Raw genomic sequence first — 22,880 nt, forward strand, 5'->3', positions numbered from 1 at the left:
CCTCCATGTGCGTGCAGCTGCTACTGGACCGTGGGTTTCTCTCTGTTGGGAAATGAAGAAATGTGGCTGCAGCTGGGAAATGATGTCCGTGTGAAGGCTGGACTGCTGCACCTCTATTCTCTCCAAGCACACACCTAAAGCCCATCATCATTCCTCATTCTCGGTTGGCAGTTGGAAGCCTTTCTCCAAGCTGTTGGATCTCCAAATGGAAGTCACTTCCTCTGCTGGATTCAACCCCCCCGTGGACCAGCTGCTGCACCTCCTAATTAATATCTTCCCATTCACGTGCTTTTTCTTTGCTGGACACTCCAATTCAATTTGTCCATGGGCCCCGCTGTTGCTTTGCTTCCAGAATCAGGCCGTGACACTCCATAGTTGCTGGATGCCACCCCCTCTTGCTTACTGGACCGTGGATCCAAGTGTGGGCCTGTTGTACCAATTCAAAGCTGCTGGCTTGGAGCTCTCCATCAACGTGCATCTGCTTGCTGCTGGACTTGAGTTTGCTGGACCAGGCCATGATCGTGTGCACCTCTCCAAATGTTCTCTGTGAATATGTTTCTATTTTCTAAGTGGTGGATGGGTTACTTCTTTTCCATGTGGGTCGTCCACTGCACTCTTCCTTCTTTACATGAGTTGGAGCTAAAACATAGAGAAAACCGTGAGCTTCCTTCCTCTCAAGGTGGCTGTTGCACCTTCATTCGTTGTTGGTCCGCCTTTGTGTGCTCACCAAAAAGACAGTGAGGAGGTCTTCTCGGTGGTGGCTGCTCCAGCTCCATATATGCCGAGACACCACTCTCCTCAACGTGTGCATCTTCTCTTCAAGCTTCTGGATGCCTTGCTACTGTGACCGAGAAGATCTGTTGTACTGGACGTGGATGCTTCCTCTCCTCATTCCCGTGAATTTTTACTTACTCCGTGCAGCCCACCATTTCTCTGGACCGTGTGCTTATTTCTGCTTCCAGCCGTGGGCTCCTTCTTTGCTGGACGCACCCCTTGACCGTGAAGAATGAGCGTGGACGTGTGCTGGACCGCTGCCCTCCAAAGTTGCTGTGTGCATCGCCTAAGATGAAGAACGTGCTGGACCATGAACGTGGCAGCTGCTGGGCCACTTCTGTGCTTTCATTTTATTCTCCATGCCACCTCCAAAGTTCAAGTATTCCAACTGCTCATGGACGTGGCAGCACTTCACATTTAAATTGCTCGGCTGGACCATGTGCTGGATGCACCCCCAAAATTGAAATCCACACCTCCTCTCTCATTTAGCCTCTAAATGTCCCAAATTGTATTTCCAAAATTTTCCCTACAATTAATAATGCAAATAATTAGCTCAAATCATTCAAATTAATTAAAATAAGAATTTCTGATCAAATTAAGCACAATTAGGAAAAATGGGAAAATACCGGACATTTAAGCACAATTCCCCGATTAATTCTAGTACAATAAACTAAGTGAAGTGAATAAAATATTGACTCATCACTCTCTTACAATCACCACCACAAGGTTCTGTTCATAGCACAGAAAATATGGAGAAGAACAATGTTAGAAGAACTCTTGCTGACTACACCAATATAGCTGGACCTCAGCACTTTAACAGTATAGCTAGACCTAGAGTCAATGCAGCTAATATGGAGGTCAAACCAGCACTTATTCAACTGGTGAAAAGCAACCAATTTAATGGGTTATCTCATGAAAGCCCATATGAGCACCTCACTACCTTCAATGAGATTTGCAACACAGTGAAAATTAATGGGGTGCCAGACGAAGCTATCAAACTTAGCTTGTTTCCTTTCTCATTGGGAGGCAATGCTAAGCTTTGGTTGAATTCTTTCCCAGAAGAAAGTTTCACAGAGTGGGAAGCAGTGGTCACAAAATTTTTAAACAAGTACTTCCCACAATCTAAGGTGACAAAAGGCAAGCAAGAGATTTCTTCATTTAAGCAGGGTATGGAAGAATCACTGGGGCATGCATGGGACAGATACAAAAGCTTGCTAAGAAAAACACCCACGCATGGCTTTGAAGATCAGGAAGTAGTCTTAACTTTCCTTGGAGGGCTTGGTTCACAAACCAAGATGATGTTGGACGCCTCAGCAGGAGGCAATATTAAATGGAAAACTCCAGAGGAAGCAACAGAGATTATAGAAAACATGGCTACTAGTGATAATGAGCTGCACAGTGAGAGAGGAGCTCCTATGCAAAAAGGAGTCCTCCAATTACAGACACATGATGCCCTGCTAGCTCAAAACAAAATTGTAACTCAACAGTTGGAGACTCTGACCAAAACTCTTGCACAATTACCCAAAGAGTTGAAAACTGCTGCACAGGTACAAACCCAGTTGTGCGAATTGTGTGGAGGCGAATGGTCAATGTGCCTTTCCAGTTGAAGCCGTAGAGGATGTAAACTACATGACCAATCAATACCGTCAAGGAAGCTACAATCAGGGGTGGAAACCACACCCAAGTATTGGTCAAGGGCAAATTGGGCAAGCTGGTCAATATAATAAGCAGCAGCAGCAACCCACCTTATGGCAACAGTTATCTATGCTTAATGAAAGGTCCATGAGGATGGAGGAAACTCTCAAAAAAAAAACCACAATTTCATACAGAAAACTGAGTCTACCCAAAAGAGCACTGAAGCTGCTATCAAAAATTTGGAGACTCAGATGGGGCAGATCACCAAGCAGGTGGAAGAAAGGCCAAATAGAAATTTTGGGGCTAATACTGAGGTTAACCCCAGAGAAGAGTGCAAGGTAGTAGAGAGTGTTGATGATGAGAAAGTTGAGTTAGATACAGAAGAGAGAAGAGAAATAGAGAGCAAAAGCACTTTTCCTTTTCCAATCCATCAAGGGAAACAACTGGACTTCACAGAATTATTCAAGATGGTGGATAATGATGCACCTTGGGAACATATTTTAAAACAGATCACAGTTTACACAAAATCTGATGAAAACATCTCTACAAAGAAAACACGTAGAGATGATGAGGCAAAGGAGTGTGTAACTGTTAAAAAAGAGTCATCCCCTCCTAAAGCAACAGATCCAGGGAGTTTTTCTATCCCTTGTACCATAGGGAAGAAAAGGGTGAAGAAAACTCTTCTTGATTTAGGTTCAAGTGTTAACTTGATACCTTACTCTTTACTGGAGCAAATCGGCAATGTTAATGTGAAACCTCTAAAGGTTAATCTAGTAATGGCCGATGGATCTTCAAAGGAGCCATGTGGGATTGCAGAGGACATTATAGTTTGTGTTGGCAAACTTCAGTTCTTGGCAGACTTTGTGGTGATGAAGATGGAGACAGAGAAGATACCTATCATACTTGGAAGACTGTTTATGAAAACGGCCAGAGCTATCATTAATGTAAATGAAGGTATAGTAGTGCTCCAAGACAGAGAGGAGAGAGTGGTTGTAGACGTCTTCAAAGATGAGACACAAGCACAGGAGGAGGAAGCTAGTTATAAAGCTGCATTTCAAGATGCACACATGACTAGCCATAAAGATGAAAATCCCAAGGTTACAGGTAACCATTGTTTGTTGTTTCAGGTACACAAGGAAGAAAAGACTGGAAGAGGAGGAGAAATTCCTGATGACTGGGAGAAAAGAAGACCCCAACTTGGTACACCTGTGAGAATCAAAAACAAGTTGTGGGTTGTGAAGGGCTTTAAAGAGAAGGAGATGATAGAGATAGAGTCTCCACATTCTAGAAGGACCAAAACAGTTCACAGGAAACAGCTGAGGAGTTGGTGGGATGACAACATCAACTATGAAGAAGGAACTTGAGCTTTACTGGGTCAGGCTCGTGACGTTAAACAAGCGCTACCTGGGAGGCAACCCATTGATTGATTGTTTTTGTTTTTTTATTTTAGTTAGGGTTTGCATAAGTATTTTAAACATTGAATTGCAGGGAACCAGTGAGGGGCATGTCTAGGAGGCACGTAGGTTAAGAAAAGAAGGAGAGAGCACTTCACGAAAGTGCCGCTGAGCGGCAACTTACCCTGAGCGGTACTATCGCAGAGTGGGCTTTGGTTCCCCTTAGCGGGACCCGAGCCCATTAGGGTATTTTTATACCCTAAGCTTGTTTTGTTTCTCTTTTCAGACTCTTCTCTGCACACACACTCCTACATACCTTTTCAAAGGTTCTCTACAACTTTTCCCTCATCCCTCTTTAGAAAATCTCCCTTCCACTCACTTGCTCACTAGTTTTCCATCTAAGTTTGGGGTTGGGAGAGAGCATCATTGAAGGGGCTGATTTCTTCATTGTGGTTTACTAATGCTTAACAATGTATCTTTTGGTTTTGTGAATTATGTTTGATGCAGGGATGGCCTCCTCATCGGGCAAAAAGAATCAAGACTATAAGATCCAAGAAGAGGAAGATACAGAGGACAGCTCAGATTGATGAGGAGCTGAGATAGCATTTACGGATGAATGCTATCATATGCTTATGCTTTTTGTTGGTTTAAGTTTTCTAAACTTATTTTTTTTGTTTTAGATTAGGGTTTGATGTACTCTATTGGAAACATGGTTTGTTATGATGGTTTGCTATTAACTGTGATTGTTGATAAGTAATGCTTGATGATGCTTATTGATTGATTGATGTTGAGATGATGTGCACATTAAAATGCTTATACAGGTGATTCACAAGCTTTGTGAACAAATGCAGGATATCATGATTGTGATTGTGAAATTAAGCAGGATGTGTATGTCAAATGTGAATGAGCTTATATGTGAGGTTTTGAGCTCCAGAGTTTTTGGTATGATTGAATGCTATTACTTTGAAAGCATGAATGACTTTGCCCAGGTTTTCTATGATTGAATCAATTGCTTGTTTTGCATCATGTGATCAAGGCCGTTTGTTGGAACCCTTTTTATTGGCCAAATTCATAAAGTTAGCCCACTAAAAGAGAACACTTTGTGTTCTATCCTTTGAACCCTTAGCCTTGAACATACACTGAAACCCTTGATTGAAAATCTTTACCTTGAGTTAAGTAGAAGATCTTGTGTGGTATTGTTAAATGTTCAAGTTTGGGGTTGTTGGGAAAACATGAAAAAGGAAAAGCATTGAGCTAAGAGCTAAAAAGTAAGAATATGCAAAGAAAAAGAAAAAGAAAAGAAAAAAAAAAGAAGCAAAGCTCAATGCAAATGCAAAGGCAAGTTGGGAAGAATAAGAAAAATTGTGTTGTTATGATTCTCTTAACTCAAGGATTTTGTGATCCAGAAAAACCAATTTTCTTGTTAGCCCAGCCACATTATAAGCCATTGAAAAGTCCTTGTGATGATGCATGCTTGTGAATGTTTTTGATTGTGGTAAAATGAAAGGCAAAGTTGATTCATGTAACATTGTGATAGTGGAGTGAATGAGTGAAACACTTTACCTCTTATACACTTGTGTGTTGAGTGAAACACTTTACCTAGTGAGGAAATATTCCATAAGCACATGAACATCCATGCTTAATTGATTGATCATTCATGAAAAATAGCATTTGTTGGAATTTAAATGACTTTGTGAACACTAAAGCATGTGCACATCTTGATTGAACTCTTGGTCATAAGTTTGAGTGAAGTTGTTACTTATCTTGAAAAAGAGGATTTTTGAATGAGTGAACCATCATATGAATTGGTTGAAGATTGAGTTACATCTTGTTTGCTTGAGGACAAGCAAAGTTCTAAGTTTGGGGTTGTGATAACAGTTGAAAAACTGTTATTTTCATGCTTAAAATTGACACAAAAAGCAACCTTTACACTTAGAAACTAGCTTGAAATCATGCTTTTATCCATATTTTCAGAAATAAGAGAGCTGGACAGGTTTATGCTTGATTTCAGTGTTTTTGTGCAGGTTTTAAGGTGAATTTAGTGAAAGAAGTGAAGAAGGAGAGAGATGGAATCAGAAAAGTCAACCAAAAACCAGAAAAGTCAACCAGTCAACCAAAAAGTCAACCAGTCAACCAAAAAGTCAACCAGTCAACCAGAATACGAAAAAAGTCAACCAGACGAGTTTTGGGCCAGTTTTATGCGATTTTATGATCTGTTTGGGCCTGGACCCGTTTTCTATTATTTTTATGTCCTATTTAAAGACCTAGATGTCTTAGGGTTGGTATCTTTGGCAGAAACGAAGCAAACACTCTCTCTTCCACCCCTTTGAAGGAGGATCTTGGATGCTCAGGCTACCTCTTCACCTTTCTAGGGTTTTATCTTCATTCTTTCATTATTGTTCATCTAGGTTCACCATGAATATGGTGAACTAAACCTTGTATGTTTGTTGGGGAATCAATGTAATCTTTTGAAGCTCTCATATATGGAATTTGTGCTTGCATCTTAATCTAAGATTTATGCTTTCTTTCATCATTAGTTAGGGTTTTTCCTCTTTGCTTAATGCTTGCTTTGTTTAACTCATTCAATGCATGATTATTGATTTTGTCGATACGGGAACGTACGGGGAAGTCTAGATCCGGGGAATTTCTCCCAATAGTATATTGGTTGCCTTAAGCTCCTGTGCTAAAAAACTAATTATTAGGAATGCTAGGAATCGTATGAACTCGTAATTAGGGAGAAGCCTTCTTGAAAGGTAATTTAGAGAGTGGCATTAACAATGATGACTTGAATGTTGAATTCCTAAAATATATGAGAGTGGATAAGATGAAATTGACCCCCAACAACATATTCATATATATATTTCATTGAAAGTGCTTGTCTTTTGCTTTTGCCATTGATCAAAACCTCATGCATACATGTTTATTTTCTGTCTTGCATATTAAACTCCAATATTTCGTTCTTAAGTCTTAGCTAATCAACAAACCAACAACTAAACTAGGCCGTGAGTCCTTTGGGAGAACGATACTTGGTCTTACCGAGTTTATTACTTGAAACGATTCGGTCATACTTGCCGATTGTTCAACAAGTTTGTGACATCATATTTTGGTGATCATAAAATTTGTCCATCACTGGGCTAAGAAGAAAAATTGTTTTCTTGGATCACAAAATCCTTGAGTTAAGAGAATCATCATTTAAACACAACCATTCTTACTGATCAAAGCAGGAACCTGTTGGAATGTCCCAATCATAGGAACTTTAATCTCCAATTTCTTGAAGATTTCCTTAAAGCGCTCAAAATCCCTCTCTTTCGTATGATACTTCTTTGGATGAGGAAGAGGTTCCTCATATGATTCTTTCTTTTTTTTCTCTCGTCCTCTTTTTCTTTTCTCTCACTTTCTTTTTCCTTTCTCTTTTTCCACTCACTTTCTTCATCTTCACACAAATTTTCTTTCTCTTTCTCTCTCAACCACTTATCTTTCTTTTTCTACATCTTTATCTTCCTCACTCAACTCTTCTTTTTCTTTTCTCTCTATCTTTTTCTCTTCTAAAATCTTGTCACTTCTAGTGATAATGGCTTGAATGTGACCAATCTCCATCTCCATCCTTCTACATGATGCCTCAATGCTTTTCTGAGTGGAGATGGATTCTTGCACAAATTGTTGAAAGACGTCATCCAGAGAGCTTTGTTGCTGCCATTNAATAGGATACTCTGATGCAGATTATGGTGGCTGTAAAATTGATCGAAAAAGTACTAGTGGAACCTGTCATTTCTTGGGATGTTCTTTAGTGTCATGGCACTCAAAGAAACAAGCATGTGTAGCTTTGTCTACCACCGAAGCTGAATATATTGCAGCTGGAAACTGTTGTGCCCAAATTTTGTGGATGAAACAACAATTGGAAGACTTTGATATCTTCCTTGACAAAATTCCTCTAAAATGTGATAATACCAGTGCGATAAATTTGACCAAGAACCCCATAATGCATTCAAGAACTAAGCATATAGAAATTAGGCATCATTTCTTAAGAGATCATATTCAAAAAGGGGATTGTCAAATTGAATATGTTGATACTTTACATCAATTAGCTGATATCTTTACCAAGGCTCTACCTAAAGATAGATTTTTTGAGCTTAGAAGAGAGTTAGGAGTGTTAGACATATCTTAGAATCAAAATCTATGCGAATTTTTGCATTTTTCGTAAACTTAACGCTTCATAATCGATTATCACTAAGTTATAATCGATTATTCATGCATAAATTTCAATTCTGGAAAATCTTGAGCAGATAATCGATTATCATTATGCATAATCGATTATCATGCAATTCTGGGCAGTAATTATTGAACTGATAATCGATTATCACGAGCCATAATCGATTATCACGCTGATAGTTTCAAAAATAGAGCCGTTGGAGCATCCCATAACGGCTATAAACGACCATAAACGGCTAGTTTGTCCATTTTTCTTATAAATAGCCCCCCATAATCGATTATTAGACACTCCTTTGCACCCAAATACTGCTGAAATCAAATCTAGAGCTCAAATCTTCTTCATTTCCCTTCACCTTCTCAAAATCTCATTTTCCCATTCTTCCTCCATGGCTGACTCAAGAAGGCACCGTCGCAGAACAGCTGGAGCCTCCTCTTCTTCTCAACCACGTCTTGCAAACATAGATGGATGGATTTCAGATCAAGGGAAACACGCAGACTTTGTTAATTCTTGGCAAGAAAGAAAGATCATGGCGGTAAAGTTTATTCGTCTTGACTTTTTCCGCTTCTATGGCTTTCAATTTCCAAACACTTTTGCTGAGCAGGGGTTAACGCATCTGTTAGAACAAAAAGGCTGCATTTATCCTGATCTGATAAGAGTCTTCTACTTCAACTTGCGCTATCGAGATGGGATAATATCTACTAAGGTCAAGGGAGTACGCATCATTTTAGATGATGACATATGGACCAATGTTGCTCAACTTCCCATCTGGGATGATGCTGTCAAAGTCCACTTAGGACTTGAAGATTTCAACAGGATGATGACTTTTCAATCCTTCCTACGTCATCCTGAACGACAAACAAATAGAAGGCAATTACTGGTTGGAGGTTTTAAAGTTGAAGAAAGGATGATCCACTACTTGATTGTCTGGATTTTATGTCCTAGAGCAACCAACCATGCTCAATGCTCTGAGCAGGATTTACTTCTATTGTACGGGATACTAAATCACATACACATCGACTGGCCTGCTCTCATTGCTGACACAATGGTAAAAGCCAAGAAATCCCATTCATATCAACTTCCCTATGCTCTTCTTATCTCTAGGATTTTAGAATTCAAAGGTGTACCTGTTGAAGGAGAACTAGTTCAAAATATTGAAGCTGTGGGATCAGAAATTGGAGATACAACCTTTCGTCAAATGGGATTCATTACTAGAGGAAGAGTCCTTATTCACAAAGATGATGATCATCCTGATGTAGATGAAGATGATGACATGGACACTCATATGGCTGACCCAGTAAGTGCTGCTGCTCCGTCTGATGCTGGACCATCCAACATACCCTCCTCTTCCTCAACTTCTATGGAAGAACATTTTGCAAGGTTATCTAAACAATTGGAGGATATGAGTCTTGCACAAAAGACTCACTTTGAGGAGATTTATGAGTGGCAACGATCTGTTGATGAGTACATGGTTGATCAATTTCTTGATCTTGATGTTCGTCTATCTAACATCGAGAATCATCTCAACATTCAACCTCCCGAGAGATCTCCTAGTCCTGAGTTTTAGATATAGGTTCTATGTTAGACTATTTTGTTGTTTACTTGCCATTTCATCTATGTTATAATTCTGTCTGTTATGTGTCTTCTTATAATGTAATCTTTATTTTCATAAATAAAATGATCTCTTGATTATATGCATCCTTTGATTAATTGAGGGGGAGATCATATTTAGGGGGAGCCTATAACATCCGATCTTTTTGCTTCTGATCAAAAAGGGGGAGAAGAATAATACAAGGGGAGAAGTATAAATTATTACAGGTATTGCTAACCTTGTTGTTGTTTGTTAACTTGTATGTTTTGCAGGTAAGCCAAACTTGCTTTTAAAATTGAATTTTTGATCATCATCAAAAAGGGGGAGATTGTTACCAATAAGGAGTATTGGTAAATCTTGAAGAAATTTGTTTTGATGATGCTACAAGAAGTTTTAGTTGCAGAAGATATTAGAATTAGTTAAAAGCAATTTGTAGAAATTAAATGTAGTAGGAAATTCTTGTAAACCTTGTAAACTTGCATTTTTAACTACAATAATCGATTATGATTAAGCAATAATCGATTATCACAAGTCATACTTGAATAATCGATTATCACTTCATATAATCGATTATCACATTTTTGAAAACCTATAACGGACTTGAATAATCGATTATTCATGGCAGTTGGGAGCTGACCTTTGGCACTCAGTGTACTTGGCTATATATTTTGTTTTGGAGAAATTAGAAAGCAACGTTTTTTGAACTGAGAAAGCTTAGAACACTGTGTGTCAGAGGAACGTTCTCAGAAAGCTTTTTGTTCATTGTTCCCTTGCTTGGTCTTGTGAAAGGAGAGGCTCGCGTATCGTGTGTCGATAGTCGGAGCAGACTCTCTTCAAGTTAGCAAGGTGCTCTGCCTGGTCTTGTGAAAGGAGAAGCTTGTGAATCGTTGGTCGATTGCTGAAGCGGTTCTCTTCAAGTTGGTAGAGTGGTTCTATTCATTTTATTCTTGTTTATTATCTTGTAATCTGTTAAACAATTTTTTAGTGAAAAAGGTTAATCACTATTTATAGTGATTAACGACTGGACGTAGAATCTTTTGATTCGAACCAGGATAAAAATTCTGTGTTGATCTTCTTATTCCCTACACTCATTTTATTTTACGTATATCAACTGTTTGATTAATTTTCTGAAAGAAAATTATTTTTACTAAAAGGACCGAATTTAGTTTAATTGTGATCGAATACGCTTTCCACTCTCTGAGTGTTAATTCCGCTGCGCTATACTCTTCGAAAAATACCCCCTCCGATACCATCATTGTTTATTCTTCAAATATTAATTTATCTTTCAAATCAATTGTCATTCTATATTCTATGCATACTTTTTCAAAATATGGCAATTCAAATCTTGAGTTGTTGTTATCTTTAAGAAAACAAGTAACTCAAGACAAAATTGAATTTGGACTTCTAAAATTTCCAAAGATGACAAATCGAAATATTATAAGTCCTTATTCTTTTGCTTACGTAGAAAATTTCCTCTTTGGATCAATATTAATTGAAGATATATTTGATGCCTATTGCTGATTTGTGTTTGATCCAGGAGGAAGAAAAGTGGCTATAAAAGAATAAGGCCACTCCAAGATGGCCATGCTCCCAAGACTGTGTGGAGCTTCTTGATAAGGCGATTTCCAGATTTGAGGACAAATCTTTTTTTAAGAGGAAGGGTATGATGGAATTTTGTCTCACGTACTTTCTTCAATGTTCTCTTTTTGTATTTTTACATTTTATTGTATATGCATTTTAGTTTTCTTGGAGCATAGGTTACTATAAATACCCATCTCCACCAATGTATTTGGTACTTTTGAGAATAATGAGAATTAGGTTTTCTGAAGTAGAAATTATTCTATCTTGAAAGTCAGGCTAGAGAGTCCAAAGACTCCCTCTAGCCACCTTCCAAGCACCTCTCTCACCAATCTGCTTCCTCTGCGTGGCGCACTCCTTCAACCACGCGTAACGCTTCACCACGTCTTCATCACTCCTCGCCACATCTTCATTTGGCATTCCCTTCCACATCGCAAACACGCACATCTTCATTCTCGCATATCTCTCGCGTCTTCCTCAAGAGCATTTCTCTTTCTCGAGAGCTCCTCATCGTCGTCAGCCATTGCTCATCCCAGTAAGTCTCCTTTCTTCACATAATCACTTCGTCACACACATTCTCCTCACAAATCTTTGCATTTGCTCTTCACGATTCATCTTTGAATCATCCTTTGCAACCTCATATCCTCTTTCCGCATCTCCTGACCACATCAAAACCTAGGGTTTCTTCATCATTTCGTCTTTTCCTGCCATTCTCACCGTTTGTTTTCGATTCCCACCGATTAAACCTCCATTTGCGTCGTTTAAACACTTTTGCATCGACCAATCTTGTGTTTGAACCAATTAACCGGTTCATATTGAGTTTCCTCCCATTTATAGGGTTCCTTCAGTGAGTTTAGGGTTTTTGGTCTGATTAGAATTTGAGTTTAGTTTTCCTTCGAGTCAGTCTTTGATCTCGTGTTCTCGTCGTCGTTTTCATCATCCCGCTAAGTCTTTCTTCGTCAAGGAAGATTCGAGGAGTCTGCATCGCGCCTTCGGTCACTTATCGGAACCGTTCTTCCATCAGTGTCCGTTCAGAGAAGAAGATTTGGTTGAGAACTTCCACCACCAGAATCAGCTGCATCTTTCTTCCATCAGTATGAGTGCATAACTCACATCGAGGTTTTTATTTATTTGATTCAAAGTAATCCATGTTGATAGATTTTTTTTTTAGGTTCATTGTGGAAAATAAATATAAACAAACTACGTTACAAAGGATAGTGGTTTATGTTGGAATAAACTTAAATTTTAGGGTTTTATTAATAATTTTGTTTAAATCTTATTTTATTAGTTTTTGGGTATAGTAATATTTAGTTTGATTTGATAGAGATAAAGTAGGGACACGTAGTTATGATTTTCGGTTTATCTAGGTACAATATTATTTTATGATAGATTAAGCAGATTTTATTTTTAAGATAGTTGATATTTTATTTTTATTTCTCGTAATATTGTAAGTGTTATGGCTATTTAAAGCCCTTCAATTATAATGAATAATAAGACTCAATTTTAGAAAAATATCTGAGTGTGTATCGTGAGATTTTCCCAACAGTGGTATCAGAGCTTTATGCTCTGAGTACCGAGAGAGAGAAAAAGAGAGAGAGGAAAGAGTCAAACATCGTGAGAGAAAAAGTGAGTGCTTGATTTTTTGAGAGATGACAAAGGTTGTCAATGGTATGAGTGTACCACAATTGACGAGAAAAACCAATTATGATAATTGGTGCCTACAGATGAAGGCGTTATTGAGATCCCAAGACATTTGGGATATGGTGGATGGAATGGGTACGTTGAACCTGATGCAGATGAACATCAGACGGTGGCACAGATGACAACATTGAAGAAAACTCGTGCAAGAGATGGGTCAGCATTGTATTTCATCTACAATGCAGTAGATGAGTCGGGATTTGAAAAGATAGTGAATGCCAAATCAGCAAAGGAAGCCTGGGAGATATTGGAGGTTGCATATAAAGGTGACAACCGCGTTAGACAAGTTCGAATACAAGCTCTCAGAGGAGAGTTTGAATAGTTGAAGATGGAACCCAAAGAGCATATAACTGAGTACATAACTCCGGTGGAAAAGGTGGCCAACCAACTTGGTAGGAATGGGGAACAAATGCCATATAGACGGGTTGTGGGAAAAATTTTGAGATCTCCTACAAAAGATTTTAAAAGTATCGTGTGCGCCATCGAAGAATCGAAGGACTTGTCGGTTCTCATAGTGGATGAACCTGTTGGGTCATTAGAAGCCCACGAACAAAGGAGAATGAGTTGGGATGATCAAGTTGAACCCGACGACCAAGCACTACAGGTACAGTTTGACTCGAATAAAACTCGGATTACTCGGAGCCGAGGTCCTGGTGGCAGAGGACGAGGTGGACGTGGTCGAGGTAATGATAATGAAGATCAAACCGGTCAGCAGAATTGGCATGACCGAGGACAAGGAAAAGGTCGAGGAGATCAATCAAGAGTGGAGTGTTTTAAGTGTGGCAAGTACAGCCACTTTGCAAACGAGTGTAGGTCAACAAAGAGCTACAACTGTGGCAAGTTTGGTCATATTGCAAAGTATTGCAAGACCGAGACAAAGGGGGAGACGAATCTCGTTACTGAAGATGCAAAAGAAGATGTAGAAGAACTATTGCTGGCAAAGAGCTCGGACACAGTGGACATGGAAAATTCCGTCTCAATATTGGATGAAGTGATCTCGGTAAAAGGTGCGAAAAATGTGGAAAAGGAACTCAAACAAAAAGATGAAGAGATTCAGCGGATGGGGAGGCTTCTGGATGAAGCTAATGAAATTATGAATAAACAGAGGGTTGAGCTTGAGGAGTTGAAGAAGACGGCTCCTGAAAAGGAAGAGAAAGCATCTAGCAGTATTGAACTAGATAAAATAGGGAAGATGATGAAGAATAGATGAAGGATGATGAGATTTCTACCAACTCGATATGATATCTAGATACTGGAGCAAGCAATCATATGTGTGGGAATGAGAACTTTTTTTATGAACTCACCAAGGTGGAGGCAAAATATGTGTCTTTTGGAGATGACTCCAAGGTGGTCGTGAAAGGGCGTGGAACAATTCGGCATATTCAGATTAATGGACGAGTTGGAGAGATTAGGGATGTTTATTAAATTCCGGAGCTGAAGAGCAATATTTTAAGCATGGGTCAGATAATTGAAAAAGGTAATTCAATTTTTATGAAAAATCAAGTACTGTATTTAAAGGATAAGCATGGTCGTCTAACAACCTAAGTAAAAGCAAAGAAGAATCGGTTGTATGAATTGGAGCTGAAAATCTTGGAGAGAAGATGCAAACCCGGAGTAGGATGATGCACATGGAAAATTGAACGAAGGAAGGAAGAATTTAAGTTTATGGGGGAATTTGTTGGGATAAACTTAAATTTTAGGGTTTTATTAATAATTTATTTTAAATCTTATTTTATTAGTTTTTGGGTATAGTAATATTTAGTTTGATTTGATAGAGATAAAATAGGGACACGTAGTTATGATTTTCGGTTTATCTAGGTACAATATTATTTTATGATAGGTTAAGTAGATTTTATTTTTAAGATAGTTGATATTTTATTTTTATTTCTCGTAATATTGTAAGTGCTATGGCTATTTAAAGCCATTCAATTATAATGAATAATAAGACTCAATTTTAGAAAAATATCTGAGTGTCTAAACTGTCATATTATGGTGCAAAGAATCTAGTGTAGAAAATACTCGAAGGTAGTATATTTTGTTTACAAAAGATCCAACGAGATAGACAATTCAATGGTCTCTAAACCATTTAACAAGTCTAGTGGTCAATAGAGCATACAAGTCTAACAATATACTAATTAGACAAGTCTCACAATACACTAACTGATGATTCATGAATCACCTTCTCTTTTTCATCTCCAAAAACACTTTATTTCCTCTTTAAGCTTACAATCTCCCTCTCTCAATTATTAGAAAATCTCAAAATTAACTTTCTAACATCATCCATAAATATGAGACCATCTGTCAATATATCATCTATAAATAACTTATAAATTTTCTTATACTTGAGCTACACTGCACAAGTTAGAACATTTAATAACATCAAAATTTAAAATGGATAATCTATCAAAATATCCAGTAAAATTCAACTAAATAAACTCTTTAATTAATCTCATCTAATGTCTATCAAGAATTAAAAATTGATTTTAATCAATAATTTTAATTAAACCTTATTAATCTTAATTGAATAAACTCAATTATAATTCGAGCAAGTTAAAATTAAAGCTTATTAATCTCAATTAAATAAATTTAAACTCAATTATAATTAGAGAAAATTAAAGTTAAATGTTCTAATTATGATTACAATATACTCAACAATCAACTCTCTTTGTTTAGAGTAGTTATAGAAAAAATTTCGGTGCCCTTTAAAATATTTCGGTCACACAACTCACAATTAACCAATCAATGAACTAAAAAACATGTCAGCTAGCTGATTCGAAGGTGTATGAATCTTATAACTTTTTAAAAGAAAAATAATACTTCTTCCTTTCCTTTAACTAAATAATTCTCTTCTCAAGTGCATCCCTATCCCTGCATTAAGGCATAAGCAATCACAGCCAACTAAAAATGTCAAAACAAATTAAGAATTTCTCAAGACCAAACATGTGGAACAAAACAAAAATCCAAAAATTCCTTTGGCAAAGTGATTATACATTTTCTCTTGTTTCAACCATGCCATCATGAAACAAATTTTCTATCATGCCCTGTCATTTCACATGTTTAACTTTTATATACATTTCGTCCCCCACCACTTTCATAAAACAACTATTTTTTTCACTGTTGACCGTACCAAACCCATATTCAACTGCATGCATTACCACTTCTTTTAAAAGTAATTATTAAGTTATTATTTTAGATAAATTTCTCTGCAGTACCTTTTGCATAATAAAAAAATAAACACTCTTATTATATTTTTATATAAATTAGTTTAATTCTTTCCCATTATCATTGGTTGGAAGCTTTGCACCTTTCTTTTGTGAGAAATGACATGTTGGAGTAGATGCCATGTGAAACTTTGTAATGACATTTGATGCCATATGGTACTAGCTAGGGTTTAGGGTTCCATTATATCATTGTGTGGGTTTTCGTGGTCCTTACTTACTAAATATGGAATTTGTGTCCGAATTACCAAGTAAGAGAGAACCCTCCATTAAGAAACTTTTGTGCATTGGAAATAGTTTTCTTTTCTTTTCATTTTCAACTCCAATCTGAGAGCATATTGTGAAATGGAACAAATACCCAAGGTGCTGCAAACTTTTGCCTAGGAAAGGAAAGCAATTTTGTCTCTTAATGGATCATTTGAAGCATGTGGAACCATGAATCAAAACCTCTCATTTTATAAATAAAATAAATAATAAAATTTTTAAAAGTAATTAATTATAAAATAAAGTTCGTATATTGATAATACATTTTCAAAGCAAATTAAATTAATTATTTTTATTAAGTTGTGTAATTATTAAATTGTGTTATATATTGAAAAGCTATATGTCATGGAGTACTTTATATATTAACTCTAATATAGTATTAAACTCATTATTTCAATACATCTAATACTTTTATATATAACATTTAAAAGGTTCAATAACAATTTAAATATTTTTTATATTTTTTCTTCCTTTAATATTCTGATACGTCTTTTAAAGATGAAATTGGGATAAAGTTTCATATTTCAAAGCAAAAAATATTAAACCTATTATTTAATATATTTGAAAATATTCAATGTCATATTTAGAGTTTAGATTGTAAATTACTTGTATTTCATTTTATTTTTCGCTTGTACCATGTCAAATTAATTTCTTTGATCTTTTGTTACCATCTTTCTCCACTCCAATTTATAACTATAATTTATAAATGTCAAATACTCATATTATGGGTTACAAAATGCGTTAGTGTCCTCTCTTGGTCTCCCTAACACATTAGAGGTAGAGTAGTTGACCACTCCGTCAATAAGTTTTAGATTTATTTTTATTTTAATATATAGTTAAAAATAAACTTAATCATATAAGTTTTTAAAATTTGAATTCATTAATTATTATTTTTAATTAAATAAATTAAATGTATTATTATATTATACATTGAATTATTTTATTATGTTTCATAATTACAATTTAATTGATAAAAATTCATGATTTAAATTAAAATATAATAACATATTTATAAAATCACAAACAAACATTAGAATAGGTGAATAATGTTTTAAAACTTTTTTTACAAATTAGCGTTAAGTGAGTTTGCAAAAAATGAATGATGTAAGTAAGATGTTCAGACGCTGACTTTTATAAAGCGTGTATATGGAAAACATTTCAAAGAATAAAGTTATGAAACACAAATTTTATACTCGTTCACTCAACCAGAGCTACGTCTTCTTCCTTAAGAACTCTTAAAGGGTTTTATTAATCTTTAAGACTATTGCACAAGTTTTACCTTTTCAGGTTTACAATGAGATTAGCGCCACTCCTCACAACTAGTATGAATTTAGTCACTCCTGTTACACAAGTATTCTAACCACTTATGGTATCAATCTTAGACAACTATCTAGACTATTTAACTCAATTGAACTAAACACTAAGTGTTTTAATTCTCTTCATAATGTACAACACAAAGAGTGTTATAAGAAAATATAGATTGATAACTCTCAAGGAGAGGATAAAAACATTACAACAAAATATGAGATTTTGTTGAGGATTTTTCTCTTAAAGAATTTAGTTTAAGAAGATAGATGGACAAAGTAACAACAGAAAAAATAATTACTTAATATTTATTTTTTAGGGTATTGCTTGATACTGGACAATTATAGCATAGTTAATGTGATAGACAACATGCGAACCAGTTTTCAAAAGTTTTCTTTATAAATATTATTTTTTTAATGCTATTAAAAATATCTATCGCTAAACTATATTTAATAGTGCATACTATACATCTATTTTTTATCAACAAATTAAGTTTTAGTAAACAGATTGTGAAATAAAAACCAGTATTCTTTTAAATCAAAATCATTAATGGCTAGTCACCTTTTAAATATATTTTTTTCTAATCATAACAACACGTAGTTAGTTCTATCAAGTATTCTTTCGATCTTAGCTATTTTTGGCTAAAAATTTCAAGTTTTATAAACAAATCACTTACGATTTAAGTTATTGTGGAATCGCCTTCGATATTGACTATTGAAGTCTTCAATTTATGGATGGGTTACCTTAAAATACATAGTTTACACATGAAACCCTGCATAATTATATTTTCACATAAACTTAAAAAAGATGTTTTTTAAGCATTATTACCTAGGAGTGGATTTTGACTTCAAAATAAAATTAACAAAACTATTATTTCGTAAGGTATTGAAATAAAGCTCTAATTATTATGGTAAAATGACACTAATAATATTGAAAGAACTAAATACATACGAATTTTAGCTTAATTTTTTTTTAAAATTAATCTGTAGTTATGCCTTTTCAATTTGAAACCTAGATATTGCTTTCTTGATATAGTTTGTGTCACACACAAACACAAACAAACAAATACTTTCGTTTGGAGGACAATGTAATCGAAATACAGTCTGTTCCAGAATAAAATGGTATATACGAAACTGAAAAGAATTGAATTCTTAAAAATAGTTATTCTTTTCGTAAATTGGACTGAATTATTTAAAGGATAGTATTTAAAAACTAAACTATGATGAAACTATTAAAACTGATGTAAACCTTAACTTATTTTACTCAAAAGCAGTTTATTTGACACATTAACAACCTTACTGTTCCGTGATCAACATATTTTTAGAAAAAAGTCAACAAAGTTCCCTAAATAAGTTTCTCAATTTTATAATAATAATAATAATAATAATAATAATAATAATATTAATAATAATAAGAATAAGAATATTTTTACTATAAATAATTAAGTAATTCCTTTTGCATTTAATTCATAAATTTTAATTTATTCTCATTTTAAAACTAATTCAAAATAGTTTACGCAATTTAAAAATTTTAAAAAGATGATTTATTAATTCAAAATTATTAGATTTATATATTAATAGTCCAATTTAATTTACTTATATTGCAAAACCAATTTAATTCAATTTAAATAAACATTATTTTTAATTTGAATTAATTATTTATAGTTCAAAAACGTTTTGCCTAGCCCTAGTGTCAGAATTTTGAAATCACAATTGGAATTAATATGACATGTTCCTAACCCTATTCAACTAAAAATCTTCAGATGCATTGATGAACATTTCCTCAGTTACCAAATTGTTCTAGGACCCCTTTATGTTATATTTGAACAATAACCCTTTTTTCTTACATTTTTTTTTTTACATAAAACAACTAAGTATATTGCATCAATTGCTTATTTTATTATAACAAGCATCCCCATGGAAGATTATTATGAAAGTGACATCACAACTTTTTCTCTCCTTAAAAATATTTATACATTTTTTTTTCTTGACACCCTCTTATTGTTTAAGTTTTCATTCGGATAATTGTTTGAAAACTTTACACAGAGTACAAATTATTTTAAAGTAGGCTAATAACCTTTTATACATTTTATTCCAAAACAATTAAGTAATAAAGCTATGTATTTTTATTTGATAGTGAAGTTATTTAACATTATTTTTAACTCAATTAGTTTTTGGACTAAAATCAATTTCTTTGTGTGGGACTAATTTAAAAACAGTATAATCATTACAAGAAAATTCTTAAATAGTAATCAGTTTTAGTGACAAAAAATAATTAGTCATTAGTGACTAATTTAAATATAATTTGGTAAGTGAAATAGTTTCTAAAAATTATAACTAGTTCTAGGTTGATAACTAAAAGAGTTTCTGTTATTAATTAGTTTTTAAATTAGTCACTCTAAGATAGGTATTAAGGTTTTAAATTAGTCTCTAAATTAGTTTTTGAATATACTTTTGTCACCAAAATTTATTATTATTTAAGACTTTTTTTTAAATGCATCCGTTCAAATTTTAAAGAAAATAAAATCTTACCTCCCCACCTAGGAACATTTTAAACTTGACGAACCTAAACATTATTGCATATATAAAATAAAAATTTTACAATTGAAAATCTCTTACTTAGAAAATATATAAAACATTCACACATAATCCAAAGTCCATGGTTAAACAATAGCATTACTATAATGCTACCTTGATTGATTGAAATGAAGGTGACGAAAGCAAAGTGACAAAGCTAATTAGTTGGTAAAAAATCAAGTGGATGAGGATAAAGTAACAATCATGTCCAAAGATATGCCACACCCCAAAAGAAAGTACTTTGATTCTCTTCACCCATTTTCATGATCCAGGATTTTTAATCTATAGTACAAACAAACTGCAAGAATGATGGAAATGCTCATATGAAAAAATTACCTAAATTAATGCAAATAAAGTGATTGGTTGCACTAAACTTCAACACATTGATCATAGGGCTGAGGGAAAACAAACAATGAAATTACCCAACCATAAATAGATGGATAACTTCACGTGAAGTTCTAATCACCAAGGAATTATTTTACAAAGCAAAAAAAATTGAGATCAGAGAAAACCCACCTGTTGTACAAAAATGGCAGACGCACGGGATTGTAGAATTCAGTCACAATTATGGCTGAGAATCAAACTACACAAATTAACTTCTCAATTTAATTTTAAATCTAATACAAAATTGAATATATTGAACTAGAGTTGTGCATGAGAAGGGCCCTATGTTAAGCCCAATCCAGTAAAACAACATTTTTGGGGCTTGTTCCTGCCTATCTCAAGTTTATCTTCCTGCACCTCAAATTTTATTGTTATTTTCATTTTAACCCTACACATTATATATTAGGTTTAATATCCAATTTTGTTCCCAGTTTGGTTCGGAAATCTCAATTTAATCCCTCTTTATAAAAGTAATTGTAATGGATCCTTACTTGTAATTATGTGAGTCAAATTAGTCCCTTCCGTTAAATATAAACAAACGGAGTTAATGGGCTGATGATGTGGCAGTAGTCATTGGTTAGGTGGCAACACACAATTGTGTGCGTGCTTACGTGGTGTTAGGGCAGCTGATTTTAAAATTGGGTTTTAATTAGAAATTGGGGATAAAATGATTTGGGGGTGATTTGTTGCAGATTAGGGCATTTTGGTGTGTGCGAAAGAAGACAGAGGCAGTGATTGCGGGAAGCATTAAGTTTGAGACCAAGCATTTGTCAGTGGACGACCATTCGTGGAGATCGTGTTGGTGGGGTAAATAACGAAAAACGACTTTCGAAGGTGCGTTTATGGTAGGTTTTGTTCTATGTTTGGTTGCTTTCGGTGTGGTCCCCCCAGAACTTTTGATTTTTTTATGGTTTGTCTGTGTTGTGTGCCCCATTGTCAGTGCATTTGCTTTGTTTATGTTGCGACATTGTCGTTGTGGTTCCCCTTGATAGTGTGTGGTACTGTGTTATGGCATTTGCTTTATTTACTGTGATAAATGTGGTTTAGCTTTGTTTGAGTTGTTTATGGTCTGTATAGTGGTATGTTTATGCTTTGTTTTTTGGTTAGATATCATTTGGGTTAAGGGTTAAGCATAGATTAACTGTGAGCAATTTTTATATTAGATAATATGGCCAACTCAGACATTGAAGTCGTGTTTCACCATGGAGGGAAATTTGAGAATAATGGGACATTTGGATATCACTATGGTGAAACCACAACTTTAATGGAGTTATTTTGAAATATTAAGCATTCTAAAGGAGATGGGTTATAGGAATGTAAAGGACTTATGGTATTCATTGGGTCGTGGTCCTGTATTAGAAGATTGTTTGGAACCTTTATTAGATGACAATGGTGCTTGTCATCTGATCAATATTGCTATGTTGAATGGTGAAGCTCACCTTTATGTTATACATAGGGTCTGTGAACCTGAGTATCTTCTGCAGTTGGAATACTTTTCTGAACCCCAAATTGATAGACCTAGTGGTGAAGGACAAGTTGAGAGAGAGAGTGCTGATTTAGAAGTTGATAGACCTAGTGGTGAAGGAGAAGTTGAGAGAGAAAGTGCTGATTTGCATGTTGATAGACCTAGTGGTGAAGGAGAACCTGAATCAGAAGTTGATCCACAAATGATAGAAGTTGAGGTTGATGTAGTGGCTGATGTAGAGGCTATGGCAGAAGTTCAGACAGAGGTAGTGATTGATGTACAACCTGAGGTAGAACCTGAATCAGAAGTAGCCCCAGAAATGATTGAAGTTGAGGTTGATGTAGTGGGTGATGTAGAGGATGTCGTAGAATTACAATCAGAGGCAGTGGAGGATGTTGGTGTGGAGGCACATCTTGAGGCAGAGAGTGATTCAAATGCTGAGGAAAATGGTGTGAATGTAGACGTCCAGTCTGATGTGGAGGGGCAGGCAGAAGTAGAGGGTGAGGTACAGGGTGAGGTAGAGGGTGAGGTAGAGGGGGAGGTAGAGGGTAATGGAGAAGAAGCTGATGAGTATGATGTTACAAGTTGGAATGGGTCCGAAGAGGATGTATTGATTGACCATGGAGATGAAGTGGGATTTGATATATTTGAAGCTAGTAATGAAGTTGAAGTTGGTGGACCTAGGGGTTTATCTGATAGTGATTGGGAATCCGACAGTTTGAACAGTATTGTGGAAAGTGATAACACAGATGATGACAGGGATGAGTATGGGGATTTTGGTGTTTTTTCAA

At 35.3% G+C, this 22,880-nt stretch overlaps 1 pseudogene; it reads left to right on the forward strand.

Moving 5' to 3' along the window:
* The first annotated feature begins 12,828 nt into the window (after nucleotides 1-12,828).
* On the forward strand, nucleotides 12,829-14,087 carry LOC148200663 (uncharacterized; annotated as a pseudogene).
* Nucleotides 14,088-22,880: the final 8,793 nt, after the last annotated feature.

Source organism: Vigna umbellata, chromosome 4, assembly GCF_029865625.1.
Source record: "Vigna umbellata cultivar VRB3 chromosome 4, Vumbellata_1.0, whole genome shotgun sequence".
Taxonomy (NCBI): domain Eukaryota; kingdom Viridiplantae; phylum Streptophyta; class Magnoliopsida; order Fabales; family Fabaceae; genus Vigna; species Vigna umbellata.